Raw genomic sequence first — 15,724 nt, 5'->3', positions numbered from 1 at the left:
CTGTGTATCAACTTCTCATATGCGTGCCATACCTGGCAGACCGTAGAGTTGAAAGCAGTCATCCACACGCTAATAAATGATAGGTAACGGATAAAAGATGTGAACTCTACAGGAGTTGAAACTAAATGTGTTGAATATCTGCAGGCCGTGGAGGCCCATAGGATTGTGAGACGTCGAGGCTCCCACATTTTCTAGACAATCGACTCACAGATGGCGGTGAAGTTGTCAGCCTTGCGCGTCGGCCGCCCTTTATTCCCCAGGAAGATTCTTAAAGGCTGAGTCGACCCCAGGGCCAGAGCGTGGCTGGAAGGATTAGGTCAACCGAAAAATCCACTGACTTAATCGGGAATCGAACCCGCGGCCTTTCGGCTTGTAGCACATCTTGTATAAGATTTCTTTTGCTATTCTCAAAAACACGTTTCGTTTAGTATGACAAAAGTTAGGGGTTCGCGCATTATAAGTTTTTAGGAGTAACGAAACGTGTTTCAGGTTTACCACAGTAATAAAACCCACCATCATATCGAATGGGCAAGCTGCACTCCCTGGGGTTCTGCCCGGATCATCTTACTTGTGCTATTATCCTGGAGAAAAACATGCGCAACGATTTAGAGAAGACCGCTAGGGAGGGTTTCATACTGGACTCCCAACATATTTTACAACTGTATAAAATGCGGCGAGAAACAAACTACCATTTTGAATGTGAAGCACATTATTGACACGTCAGTCTTATCACATTCTCGCCATGAAAACTTCGATACCAGGTCTACGAAAAAAATAACCTTAGCCATAAAGGGAGCCGCTTCACAGCACTGCACATACAGAACACAAACTAGGGCGTTTTTATGCTAAGCTAGATTAGATTGTCATAAAAAATGCCTGGGTAGATTAGATCATCCCTTCGCCATTTTGGATTGCGGTTACAATTCACTCTCCTGATGAATGAGGCATAACACCCAGCGAGGGAGACAGATTGGGCTGCGAAGATTAAAAAGTAGTTTCAATAAAACTTTCACCTGAATACTTGCAAACATGCCGGTCACGGTAGCCGAGCGGTCTAAGGCATGCACTGTCTTCGCTCGCTCGGAAGCCGGGACCGTGCGTTGGAATCCCACTCAGGGCATGGATGTTTGTGTGCGTTTTTCTGTGTTTGTGTACAGGTAGAGGCCTTGCGGCGAGCTGATCACTCGCCCAAGGAGTCCTACCGAATGTGTAAGATCGAGAAAAACCGAAGTGAACGGAGTTCATGGAGGTACGCCTAGGCCCAGTGGGGCTGTAGTGCCAAGGAAAAAAAAAACCCCTGCAAACATACATATCAAATTCCGAGCAACAAAGAACCAAGATTGGAGCAAAAGCTGCCCAAACCCGGGCATACATTCAGCAAGTACTGCTTCGTATGATATAACATCGGTCATTACAAAATCTACCATCTTTCCCCATAAGCTATCCACCAATTAAATTCTGAAGCGCATCTACATAACTTGCATGTGAGAGGCGTGGTTTCAAACACAGTCGAGGTCGAATATCCTGATTAGAAGGGCGGAGGAAGTTGTGGTTTTCCATCATGCCTCTCTACTAAAAGCAGGCGATGGCCTCTTGGTTAAAAATTCACGATTACCATGAAGCATATTCTCCATAAACGCACTACAGTGAAATATTATTAAAATAGACTTCCCCTTGCCCTCGGCGTTACAGCTCTGGGTGAGATTTGGCCTCCTGAAAACCAGCCTCCATTTATCTGTTCTTCATTTGTTCAGGCAATGAAGCGTCAAATGTGGATGGAAGAGGTCGTGGTCCAACTTATTTTCCTTTGATGATTTTCCATTCATTCCATCCATCCGAGGCTGATTATCTGGTGTGATTGTTAGCCTCACGCCCAACCCTCAAGCTGGAGGAATTTTCAATCATGACAAGTAAAATCTCATTCACGCGTCTCTGGGCCTAAGGACTGAATGTTTAGTCTTTTACTCTAAATAAAATACCTTCCACCCCAAAAATAAAATATAAAGTAATGGCTACTATGGGCGACCGCACACCAACTGCATCAAGACATGGGACAAAGGGCCCTGTCTTGCTTCATTCCTGATTCGTCAGCATGAAGCGGTTTTCATAATCTCATTCGTTTCAACTGTACTCCTTTCTTTGCGTCACGTCGCAGACATCGTGTCTTGACTGATACATGTCTTGACGCATGCCGGTGTGCTGCCTACCTAATACTAATCTAGGAGTACCACCAAAGAAGTCAATATTACATTACTATATACCAAAGAAATTGGCTCAAATATGAATTCTTCTGCCTTGTTTTCAGAAAATTCCTGGTTCAAATTTTGGCCAGGACACATTATTCTAAATTGTTTTTGTGATTTTCCTCAATCCTTATAAGTGAATGCTTCAAATTAGACCATGCTACCTCTACTAAATCCATTAAAATACACTACAAACATTATAAGACAAATTATATAGTGTGTTCCCATGTTATCGTTCTCATTTCAAACGGCTACAGATGGCACACTAGAGTGCGGTCTTCTGCATGTTCTTTATTCATTTATACGTATGTTCCATGTTGGCATACTTTAACACGTGCCCTTAAAATACCGAAGAAATGTTCAGTTTATGTTCATGTTGGTTCAATACAATTGATGCTTATTTCTTTCGAGTACGCAATGCAGCTATTTTCTTTTGTTTATTTAACGACACTCTCTCAATTCCACAGATTTAGCACCACACGGCGTCGAATGATGGGGTGATTATGAATACTGAATTGCGAAGGACGTGAAATGAACCGGTTGCAGGTTATTTTGAGATGATGTCCCGGCATTTGTTTGAAGTAAAAAAAATCGCGATCCGCTTGGTCGGAATAACCGTTCTACCGGTCAAATTTTGAAGCCATGACCTCTCCAGCGCCAACCACAACACTGCAAGGTCTGATGCTGACTGGCAATATCCAGCATCTGATGACGCTTCATATAACACCAGAGGAAGAAATTTGACGGAGAAAGTAACCATCAGTATTGAGCAGTTGTCAATCCTGTTTCGTGTTCGAGAGATCTCGGGTTTGATTATCTGGACGCAACCCGGTTCCTCTGATAAGTATTCCGTGTATTTTCTGTTTCTACAGGAAAACTACTGGAACCTACTTAAAAATATGTCACGGCAGTTTCACGAGACGCACTTAAATATTTAATATTCATAATCGGCATCCCATTCGACGTTGTATGTAGGAGAAAGAGGAGATTGCGGAGGACACCTTCCCAGTCCAATATCCTGGCAAAATGATGCCTGGGACTCTCTGGGACAATCATGACCTACACCAGTGGCAATCTGTACGTCTATACGTTACGTCACCGACACGGACCGATGAGATGTTCTCAAATGTATTGTAACATGTTCACACCATACGTCACCAGCAGGGATCGAGATCGACGTCCGGAGGAACGTTTTCACGTGTCGGCGCCTGTCAGTTGCAGGGACATTCGTAGGCGTCGCAGAATACAACTATGACGACGGGATGCCGGTCCAATGTATGGAGGTCAATGTGAATACTGGAACTGTAGGTCCACTGATGGATTTAATCTCTGTCGATGTCACGTGTAATGTGAATGGGCCTTCAAGATGTACTCATCTGTGAATTTAACTACAACGGATGGACAGTCCTCCAAGGGTAGTCATGATGACCATATCAGCGAAGTGATTAGCGTTGGATTGGAAGATTAAGGTTCAATTCCCGTCTAGGGCAGGAATATTTATCTTCAACGCCTTATTCAGATGGGCTCTGGGGTCCACCTTCTATCCAGTTCATATCAGGAGCTGTTTCTATTAGGGCAAAGTGGCAGAAGCGATAGGCCGACTACTCGCCTTCAACCAGTGCCGACATCTTCATGACACACAGACAAGTTTATCTTTATCATACATAAGTAGGCTACCCACAAAAGTTTCCTTAGAGACCCGAGGCAACCCGGCTGCCCAGCATTCTCCAAGCACGTCTGCATCCAGAACTTGGCTCGACTACTGCAACGCTGCTGCATCGTCCCCACTGGACGGAAACTTGTCTCAAAAATACACAAAGAATCAGTTTCAGGGGTATCATATGTCGAAGGAGTTGGATAACATTATGTTTTGTAGTTCGTAATGTAGTTTAAAAACACTCTGTACTTCCGAGATGTGACACCGTGTAGTCAGATAATCGTTCACAATGTATTAAAGAAATCTGCTGCCTCCACTTTCAATCCATAAGGACGAGGCGTCAGGTTCGACTCGCTGGTAAGGATCTATCAGACTACACGGCATCACATACTAGAAGCTAATAAACAACACAGCCGACGACACGAAAACCTTAAACCTCAGACTCAGTACTTCCGTTCATTCACTAAGAGTAACGAATTACTGACGATGAAAGTATTAATAGAACGCTACAACGAAACTTCTCCCAGAAAAACACCCAACGTTCCTCCCATAAAAGGTCTATTATAGAGGTGGTCTCTGAAAATGGGATCGATGGGTAGGGGGACGAGTGAGAATTTGAATAGTAAAAAATGTAAAGTTATCCTTGTACCAGGCCGTGGATGCCCATAGGGTTGTGAGACGTCGACGCCCACACATTTTCTAGACAATCGGCTCACAGATCGGGGTGAGGTTATCAGCCTTACGCGCCGGCCGCCTCTTACCTCCAGGAAGATTCCTGGTACTCATCTCTGTTAGAGGCTGAGTCGACCCCAGGGCCATTGTGCGGCTGGAAAGATGAGATCAACTGAAAAATCCAGTGACATCGGGAATCGAACCAGCGACTTTCTGGCTTGTATCATAGTGCCCCAACCAAATATAATATAACAAACACAATACACATATATTACGTAACAAAGTGAACAGGTTTGTTGCCGAGAACGCTAATCCAGAGGACACCCGGGGGTGGGGGGTACGTAGTCTGCATTACTCTTCGCGGCACCGTTAAACCCAGAGGACAAGGATTAGAATTCCCGTTGCGGGATGGTCGGGGATAGGGGTGGTCTCTGAGTTACACTAGAATAGCCTAAAATGCAATCCGTGCCATACTGATATGGTCTTTGAATAAGCGTTATCTTTTAGAGAAGTTTCAATGTATAAATATTTGGGGGCTATCACAATTAGACAAATAATCTGTCCCATGCATCGGTTACCTCTTTAGTCGAACAATTTATTTCAGCCAATTATACGTATATCGGAAATCACGACTTCCGTCAGACTTAAACATTATATTTGCTGATAGTGAATTGCATACCGTTCATATTTTCATTTACCATGATTCCAAACTGTCGCCAGCTAAAGGTGGTGAAGCTGTCCCTATAACAGGGCGTGGAGGCCCACAGTGTTGTGAAACATCGAGGCTATCACATTTTCTAGACTATCGGGTCACAGATGGCGGTAACGTTGTCAGCCTTATGCGCCAGCCGCTTTTAACCCCAAGGATGATTCCTGGTACACATTTCTCTTAGAGGCTGAGTCGACCCCAGGGCTATAGTGCGGCTGGAAGGATTAGGTTAACTGAAAAATTCAATGACCTCACTGGGAATCGAAACAACGACCTTCCGGCTTGTAGTATAGTGCCTCAACAAACTATGATACCGCGTGCCCCGTCGCTAGCTAATGATCGTCCTAGAAGATGACATTCCGCCCAACTATTTCCGCCTCTACGATCTAACTGAAAACACAATGAAACCCTTGCTTTCGAGCTAAAGAAACTTGCCTCGCCTGCCATCAACCGGGTTTAATTTGAAAAGTTCAGAAACAGGTCAACGTGTGATTCTCATAACGGCACGTTTACTTTATTGGATTCGAGGTTCTCAATGAATTCCTTCCAGACTACACGGCGTTACATTGCAGAATGTAGCACTCTTAAGCGTGTTTATTATGTTAAGCGTCCATCTCTGATCGTTATAGTATTTTACTCTCTTGATACAAGTATAAGAGAGGGAGAGAGAGAGGAGTATGCTTATGAATGATGTGAGGTGAGACAAATATACCTCTGTGTAAGATTTGGGATTTTCACGGCGGTGACTATGAAGAATGCCGTCTTCTGGGATGTGGCGCCGTGTAGATCTTGTGTAAACAGACGTTTCGGAGGAACGTCGCTTCACGGCGCCACATCCCAGAAGACGACATTCTTCAAATATACGAGTACCACTCTTTTCAAACTAATAAGAAACGGAAATGTGTCACATTAGCATTCCCCAACTTCCTTCCAACACAGTGTCATTACGCAACTATTAAAAACAAAAAACAAAAAACAAACTCCGTGGCATGTAGTCCGCAACTTTACCGACCGAGCGACCGCCGCTTGTTAGTGCCAACTTTAGCGGATAGACGGTGTCGCGTGGTCAGCGCAACGGATCCTCACGGCCGTTAATCTCGGTTTTCTAGACCGGAGCCGCTATTTCCTTGAAATAGCTCAACTATCCTCATGAGGCTGAGTGAACCCCGTTCCAGGCTCACTGCTTCTCAGAAAATCTAGTAACACCGGGAATCGAAACCGGACCTCTGAATCTGTAGCCAGGAACTCTGACCACTGGACCACAGAGGCGGTCATTACGCTACTATTACTTCAATTTAAATGTAAACTACACTTCTGCTAATGGTATAATATAAATGCATCAATGGTATTCCATCCATATCGCTGGAATTCCTTCTCACACCTATCGCACATTTGAGCGACAGACCACAGCATATAGGCCTACTGATTAGGTCCGGTTGGGGTCAATGTTGAGCAGAGATGTTAAAATAAATTATATTACATTAAATTATTTTGAGGTATTTCTTTCATATAGGCCCATTTTATAAACAAATTAATTAGTACTTTCCAAACGAACAGTTGCAATTCCGAGCCGGGAGTTGAAAAATACCGCAGTGTCATATGACAACAATAACAAGCGGAACACATTTACATTTTCTGTAAAATAATTTTGTCTCCAAACCCCGGGCAGGAAAATGCGAATTTCGAAATACCTGAAGCATTTCACCCCATGTTCCTTCTGTTGGCAATAAACATCGAGCGGCACAGAAATCTTCCTGTCTCTGAAGAATAAGTTCTGTTAGCTTCTACTGCATCCTGAAACTATGGCTCAATTCCAAAGTCAATATTTCCATATTACTTCCATGGAGCGGAGCTGCTTATGTTTGTTTAATTCTCTATGCCAGCGTTTTCCAGAGTGTGACTTGAGGCCAGCCGAAAATCCTAATTGTAATAATAATCAGAACACATAAACAATGCCAAGTTGTAAGTCCGCTTTGCACAGGGTGTGTAAAATGGATATATAATGGGAATGTTCCATTCTCCCAACACCGAGCCTAATGATAGGATTTCGATTAAATCTGTTCCCGTACTGAGGGAGTCTGTAATAAAAGCAAGCCACTGGGAAGACTTAATGTTTATACTTATGGGTCCAGTACAATCGACATTTTGCACAGAGCTGAAATCGAAATTGAAAGTTTTTTTTAAGAAAAGTTCATCGTACAGATAATCAGCAATCATATCCTCTACAGCCCTCAGCTTCTGTTTAGAACATTTTTTTGGCACGGCGTTTATGTAATGAAATGCGATGATAAACTTCGTGTCCCCTCACAAAAAACCTGTGCCCTCACGTCTTACATTGTTCTGATGACTTGTATCGTATCATTTTCACAACAGCTGCAGCAGGGGGACACCTTTTACCCGCCATCATTACTACTTATTATCACGTGTCCGGGGTTCCGTGACTAATAATAACGGTTTGGATGATTGGGTTTATTAACACCTTCGTTTACAATCTCTCTTAATCACAATCAATTATAGCGCTATCGCTAATTCATTCACTCCACAAATCACTAAGACACGCTATCCGCTTCCTTGCAACGGTTTTATCAGAGGAACTATCACTTCAAATCACATATGAAGTCTTCTTGTCATTTCTTTTTCAATCACCTTGAACTGCCGACCCTCTAGAACTCGACCAATTCTCCAATTCGCATTCTCTAATCTAATCTACCTATAAACAGGCACTCGTTATATAGCCGCGGTACGGACCACATAGAAAACACCTTTTCTGTTGTTAGAATTGTTACGCTACCCAGTAACTAGTTGTAGAATGGTCCACAGGGAACACAATTCCTATTGTTGTGTGTTCACTGGAACGTGTATACCGAGTCGTTGCCTATCAGTGGTCATATTCTTCACATTATCAATAAGTAAACATCCTATGGTGAGTGAAGTATGGAACAGAAGCATGGGCGCGCACAGCTTGGCCTCAATTAACTTGTCACAATCGTGACAGCCTCATCCAGAGGCAGCATACTGAAACTGCAGACGTGCATGATCGGTAATTAATCTATCATTGTCTCTATCCCACTTACTCTGGCGGAAGAGGGCGTTTCTAACTGCTGGGCAACCGCAAAGGAAACTTGGAGTTTCTGATGAGCTTGAAACATTCATGATGACCAAGTGAAATGGACATAATTTACATCCTCCTTACCCCGACTGTCCTATTAAATATTCAACGGAAATGCTGGATTTCATAGAACTCTGAATGAAGACTACGCCAATGAAGTGGCCTCCACTCTTCACTTCTTCATTTTCTGACTAATCCCTTGGTTGAATTTATTTCCAGCAGCCTACATTCCATAAATACGAAGTTTCACTGGCGTCGTTGTAAAGTTATGCCACTGAAACATATCAATTCAGTTTACATCGTATCCTAGTCTTGCCCTAGATATACGTATAAGGCACTTTCTAACCTAACGACTCTGCCTCCCAATTGGCCTCTTTCCATGAGGTTCTGCAACCATCAGTTCCCCACGCCCCGCTGATCTCAACCGCTTTTAACTAATCACCGACATTTTAAACCGCGAGATTTTTCTAGGTCACACAGGAACAAACGCTGGCAAATGTACAGCACAAAATTGTATTTCACAGCAGATCCTTGTAAAGCATGCACCTTTGTCGTTTCTATTTTGTCAGCAACGACTGTAATAACGTAGGGACAGCGCAAACTCTGAACTATGCTGTCTGTCAGAATTCTTTAGCTGACGGCTCATTCCAGTTAAAAATTGGAACAATGACAAACCATAAGAGCATCCATATAATTATATTGTAGCGTGTACAGCCACTGCTATCCAACAGGCGAATAAACCCGTTTCTATGCAACGGATCGGTAAACACGGATACGAACACAACAATAGAGTTATTGTTGGAAACGGTGTTTTCTACTCGATCCGTGGAAAATGGTTATAAGACAACTGGGGCGACTGGGGTCGAATACCTCCACCGTGACCCTGAGAGTCGTAGGAGGCGACGAAAAGGGAAGTCTAAAATCTGAGACAGTAAAATGCAGTCACGAATCCCAAGGGACTCGAACCCGAAAGGGACTGTGCTAGCAAGGCCAGCAGCATACACAAAATACAGACTCATCCTCTCGTCAGAAAGGGCGCCCCACGAGAACAAGACTGTAACTGTCAAACAGCAATTAATATGTGGCCATGAGACCCAGATGAAGCTCGATACCAAGAATTACTGACTGACCGTCAGTCGCAATATGACTTTGACTTTGAAAGTCAGTTGTGAGTTGTTAGTTGAAAGTCAGCATGTGAAGAGAAGACAGGAGGTTGGTGTGGAATGGTCGCCAGCCTAGGAGTAGTCAGTTGAGAGCTGAGCTTTGCAATGGAGGCTGAGAAGAGATGGCGCTACAGTTGAGTTGACAGTTGACAGGCAGGTCTGCAAGGGAGGCTGTGGAGATAGAACCTGAGCGCGTGAAAGTGAAGAATCTCCACTGTTAGAAGCCGTTGCCAGGGAACGGCTGAAGACACAGCAGGCTGGAGAAAGGCTTAGCGGGTGCTGTGATGATTTTTAAAGTGTGGAGATTAACGACAGCGCTGTAATTACTTGTAGTTCCGAGTGGTATGTATAAGTGGTCAAAAAATCTATTCACCAATCCATACCATTTATACACGTAGTCACACCCTAGAACGTGACAATATGTACTACAAAAGGCCAATGTATGGGTTTCAGAGTACGAACAATGATAAGGCGCGAACGTTTGAGGCTATGTTTTCAAAATTAAGAGAGTCTTGCCCGAAGCCCCAGTAAACCACTCGAATAAGATATGTGAACTTGTACTTTTATTCTCAACCAACTCGAGAAGCTTATTGCCATTTATAGCCTACTTTCACACTGCATAAAGAAAATGAAGACGTTTATTGTGACGTATTCATGTAGTTTATATTCTGTGTGACAAATACCAAAAACTGTATAAGTCTACCGGAGTGCAAATAAAAAATGGAAACTGCATATTCATAATCCTTCAATTTATACGCTAAAGAGGCCTTCCTGTTCACAACGGAGCATTTAATTCATTCTTAGCTATGAGATTTCAGGTTCTCAAGACAGCGTAAATCTGACTGCGAAGTTCTGCTCCGAAAATTGTCGCAGCAAGTTCCTCCGAAACGTTTAATCACCTATGAAACTAAACGGAGTCATACGCCAAATGATAACACTTTTAAAAACGAAAGTAAATAGGTTTTCTTCAACTACAGAGGCTACATGATGTCGAACAGGAGAGAAGAGTGAGCAAGAATGGTGACTGAACTGACAGCTTTACTTCAGTCTACTTCAAGACAACTAACCCAATATTCAAACGAGGAGACGGTGGAAAATAATGAACATCCTCATTCACAATTTTACTTTATGGTCCGAGAAAGTGTGCCTTGTTTCCTTGCTTTATTTTGGGTTTATTTATTTTCAATCATTTTTTGTTTGTGCCCGTTTATGTTATTGTCTGAGGATAGTTTGTAACCCAACTGAGATCAGAACCGTATACATACATAACACAGCTCTGGAGTCCTTCAGTTACAGGAACTGTTCCTATGTACGAGTATTATATTCATCCTACATACGATAATGATTCTTACACTACAGAACCTATATACGTATAAGTGAAATTAACTACGTTCTGATTACAAATGTTATTGCTTCTAAGATCCACATCGGCGTCACACACAACCGCTAATAAACTTGAAGTGCTTCCAACCATTCGTGTGACTTACACATATCGAGATTAATTTGATCCTGTGCAGCATTTCCCATAATGGTAATCAAATGCTGACCGCCCTTCGTGGAAGAAAACTATCTCAAATGTGTCCGGTATTCCTTTTCCTATGCATGCATATCATGTAAATTACTCGGGCTACAAAGCAAGAATTCTCAGTAGCTCTGAGCAATAGCTGCACTTCACCTTCATTGTAAGCAGGGTCTACGGATATAGATCTTGTGTTACTGAGTCCTTGCAGGCATCTCTTCGCTTCGCCTTTACAGGAATATTCCCAGTTTTATGATATTATGGAATATCTTTATATAAATAAAATTGCATCACACCCATACTACAAATATGTAAGGAGAAGTACGAATTCAATATACTCCCAGCTGTAAGCAAAGTCTTGCACATATACACAGAGCGATCGTCCGGATCATGAATTGCTTTACAGCGGTGGCGACAAGGGGGAAATTCCAAATCACTTCCACAGATGGGACTCCACTGTCCAACTGCTTCGAGCGATGCCACCCAGGAAGGCTCGTGGGGACGGGGAGGTATGATTGACGTACTCTAACCTTTGGCACCAAATGAAGATGAATGATCAGCTTCATGACCCGGCCATTTTAGCCCTACATAAGCAGCTCCATATACAAACCAATCAGGAAGTTGGGTTGCCTCACAGCTGGTCCAGACGTGGTGACGACAGAGCTTCATGTCCTTTCAGGAATAGAACCCCAGCCGTCCAAACAGTAACTGATCATTTTCTTGAATGAACTTGGCCAATAACTTCATGGAGTAGATTTCTTCTTCAGATGGTCAAGGAAAGTGTCAAGTTACTGGGTTTAAGAAGTGAGATATTTGAGTGCTCAAGGTGGTAACTGTGAAGTTAACTGTCTTCGGGGGGAATCTGACGCCGTATAGACTGGTAAATCGTTACCTACGTTTCGGAGGAACCAGACTAGTCAAGTATGAGCTGTTATAAAGGTGTTAACAGACAATACTTCATCTTTTCCCGCGTATTAATAACAGCTGGGATCAAAACGCCAACACAAGAGAAGTCAGAATTGCTCATACATACGGCGGCAAAACAAGTAATGCAGCACTGATAAATGTGACGGCAGGAAGAAACTGCAAACTCAAGAAATACAAATTTAACTACATATCATCACAAGTAGTCAAGAAACAAGAAAGGTAAATATCTGTTGAGTTAGGCCCGCAATATTATCGAGATGCGTGCAGAAACACATCTGGAGGTCTCCGCGTAAAACGTCAGCTATTTAACAACCAATTTTTAACCAAGTCTCACGTAGACCTGGTTCTCTGAACGTCATTTATACCATTCATTAATCAGATGGACCAATAAAAAATTAGCAGCCACGTTTTAAATTTGAAAATCCAAAAAGGCGAGAAGGATCTCTGAGCTTATAGGAGAGTTGTACCACCAGACGCCCTTAGGAACTTCCGGGGCGTGGCCGCGGCAGTCAAAACAAACTTTTTCATTTAATAAAATTCAAGAAAGTAAACATCGTCTTTCTAAATTGTACTTATTCGCAACTCTATACACCGTGAAATATTCGTAACCATAACAGGGAAGTTCACACAATTTCAAAGAAATTTCTTAAGTGTGGTGTAAGGGCCGCGCCATAGCTCAAGCGGTTAGTCGCTGGCTTCTCACGCCGCGGCTCGGGTTCGATCCCGGGTCTGATCAAGAGGGATTTGTGGTAGACAAAGTGGCGCTGGGGCAGGTTTTCTCCGAGTACTTCGGTTTCCCCTGTCAATCTTCATTCCCCCAATTGCTCCACAAGCACCCTCACCTATCATCTGGGGCTGGTACAATAGGCCAGAAGTGGCCTAGTACAAGGGACTTAGTCCCACCCCACTAGCATTAAAAAAATACGTGACGTGTTACAAAATGTTATTTAGTGTAACTATTCAAAGACTGCAATTAACGTGATAATTCGGCTTACGAAACTACATCGACATGGTTAAGAAAGAGTGCCTTCCAGTATTGTTCGGTACACCATTCATTTTCCTTTCACTTGCCTTCAATTGTACCAGCATTAAGTTGCGCAAATCCCGTTAAGTTACCATGCAATACTGAAGATACTTTCCCGCGTACTCGAACCCGATCTTCATTACGTATGCAATCAGTTTCATCTTGCCAACTTAATCACAAATCGATGGCCAGGAGAAAGACGCAAAAGGTCGAGAACAACCTTCATGGCGAAGGCCATCCTGATCTGCCAGACAACACTGATACATAAGTGCACTGTTCCTCCTTGGGATGTCGACTTGATTTGACTTAACGTTGGTGTGTAAGTGGGAGGAAACGATCTGCCAAGTTCAGCACACCATCTCAAGGTCCGGTTGCGAAAATAAATTAATTCTCTCATGACATCAGCATAACTGTAATTACGTATGTCACTTTATGTGTTACTTACGTATACGATTTCTAATTTGTATTCAAGAGCGTACTTCAAAACACAGAAACAATACACCGGACAGGCATATCACGAACCAACTGCACAGTCCATTCCCTTCATGGAGAAGGAAACGGGGTATCCTGGTTACTCGGTAATACGGGAACAGTCTAAATTCGAAAGGCATAGAATTCGGTCCAAACCGTCGCCATTAATCAACGTAAAAGGTGACACTCTCCCTGTGCTTAATTATTTTTTTTATTGCTAGTGGGGTGGGACTATGTCCCTTGTACTGCGGCCACTTCTGGCCTGTTGTACAAGCCCCAGATGATAGGTGAGGGTGATTGTGGAGCAATTGGTGGAATGAAGATTGGCAGGGAAACCGAAGTACTCGGAGAAAACCTGCCCCAGCGCCACTCTGTCCACCACAAATCCCACTTGACCAGACCCGGGATCGAACCCGGGAAGCCTGCGACTAACCGCTTGAGCTATGGCGCGTCCTGTGCTTAATTGACTAAGCACCACAGTACAACTATTATGCTTTTGGACGTTATCCGTCTTGTCTTTATCAAAAAAAAACCGTCCTGTTCATTTTTCAAAATACATCGTTTCCAGACTGGATTCTGTCTCCGTCTTCAGGTAAAACCTAGTCAGTTGGGCCCAATCGATAGAACTAGCCCCTATCCGGAGACAGAATCCAGTATCCGAAACGTTGTGTTTTGAAAAATGAACAAGACGGTTTTTAAATAAGACAATGGATAGATACTATAGGGTTCTGACGATGCTGTATAACACACAGAGATACTGGGTTTTCAGACTTTGTCCTAGTGATTGAGGCTAGCTCTTTCTAACGGACCCAACAGAATAGGTTTTTTCCTTCACCTGAGGACGGAAACAGATCCAGTTTCCGAAATGTCGTGTTTTTATTAGTTATCTTAAAAACCAGGATGATGGATAAAGTCCAAAAACCCAATATATCAGTGTGTTATACACCATCGTCAGAATCCTATAGTAACTACTAAATGTGCTTATTACGCCATTTGGGCATTAGATCATTGCTTTTTAGGTAGAATACATAGGCCGAACTTATGTGTGCTTATTACTGCAACAAAAAGCTCAGTACAATAAATGAAGTATGAGCTGTAAATTTCGTGGCACACATATCATTCTCGGGTCACACACTTTTGGGGACATTGGGTTACTACATCAAAATCCATTCGAGTTACAGCGAATGGAATATATTACGTACAAGGCACATAACGTGTTGGGGTGAGAGAAGGGAAGGGAACAAGTTCAAGGAAGAAAGTTGTCTTCTGGGTTTAGGCACCGTGTATTCTTCGTTTTGGCCGACGTTTCGNAACGTCGGCCAAAACGAAGAATACACGGTGCCTAAACCCAGAAGACAACTTTCTTCATTGTCATCGCCGTGAAAACCTCAAAACTTACAAGTTCAAGGAAGTTAAATCTTTATGCAAGACAGGTTTCATTTTCTAGAAAAGGAACTCAGTAGCTTAAAACAGGATCCAAGGAAATTACTCTTGACGCGAGGCAGCTAACATAAACAATTAAATCCGACGAGTTGCTACACTAATTACCATACCGCTGTAATATTATGGGATTCAGTTTTCCTTGTACAGACACGATCTCCGAACTCAATCTCGAAATTCCACATATAGCATTTGTGTGTTAGGTCTACAAATATGACCACATACTCGTACTTTGTAGCTGATTCTGTCTAGACAATTCTTCCTGAGTTCCTGAACCTATTCTGACAATCAATTTTGATGAAACAGAACAATCTAAGTGGAAGCCTAATGATTAAAATATAAAAAAACTATAATTTTACCTGGTGTTTTACATGGCCGTGAAACTTAAGTCTTGCACTCTAAAGGAAGAATACATATACATAATATTTCTGAGAACAGACTATTGAGGACAATATTTGAACCTAAGGGAGAGGAAGTAACAAAAGGCTCGAGAAAATTACTAATTCGCACATTTCACAAGATATTATTACGGCGATAAAATCAATGAGTATGAAATTGGCGGGACATGGCATGCAGTAAGCGCGAGGGAGATGAGAAACACGTACACAGTTTTCGTATAAAAGCAGGAAGTGATGAGAATACTTGCGACAAGTTAAGTGTGGGATCATAACGTTAAAATGTATATGCAGAAACAGCGTTCAACTGGCCTAAGATAGGGCCAAGTTTCGGTCTATTGTGAACACTAGTTCCATGGAAGGGGGTAATGTCTTGACTGGCTAAACGACTATTA

General features: G+C 42.8%; 1 protein-coding gene across 1 annotated transcript in view; it reads right to left on the bottom strand.

Moving 5' to 3' along the window:
• The window catches only part of LOC111864472 (kalirin), a 768,927-nt gene that overhangs the window by 729,828 nt on the left and 23,375 nt on the right, over window positions 1–15,724 (bottom strand). The gene's annotated exons all lie outside the window — the stretch shown is intronic.

This window comes from Cryptotermes secundus, unplaced genomic scaffold, assembly GCF_002891405.2.
Source record: "Cryptotermes secundus unplaced genomic scaffold, Csec_1.0 scaffold737, whole genome shotgun sequence".
Classification (NCBI taxonomy): Eukaryota; Metazoa; Arthropoda; class Insecta; order Blattodea; family Kalotermitidae; genus Cryptotermes; species Cryptotermes secundus.
Note: the sequence above shows the minus strand (reverse complement) of the source record. Positions and strands in the feature narration are given on the sequence as shown.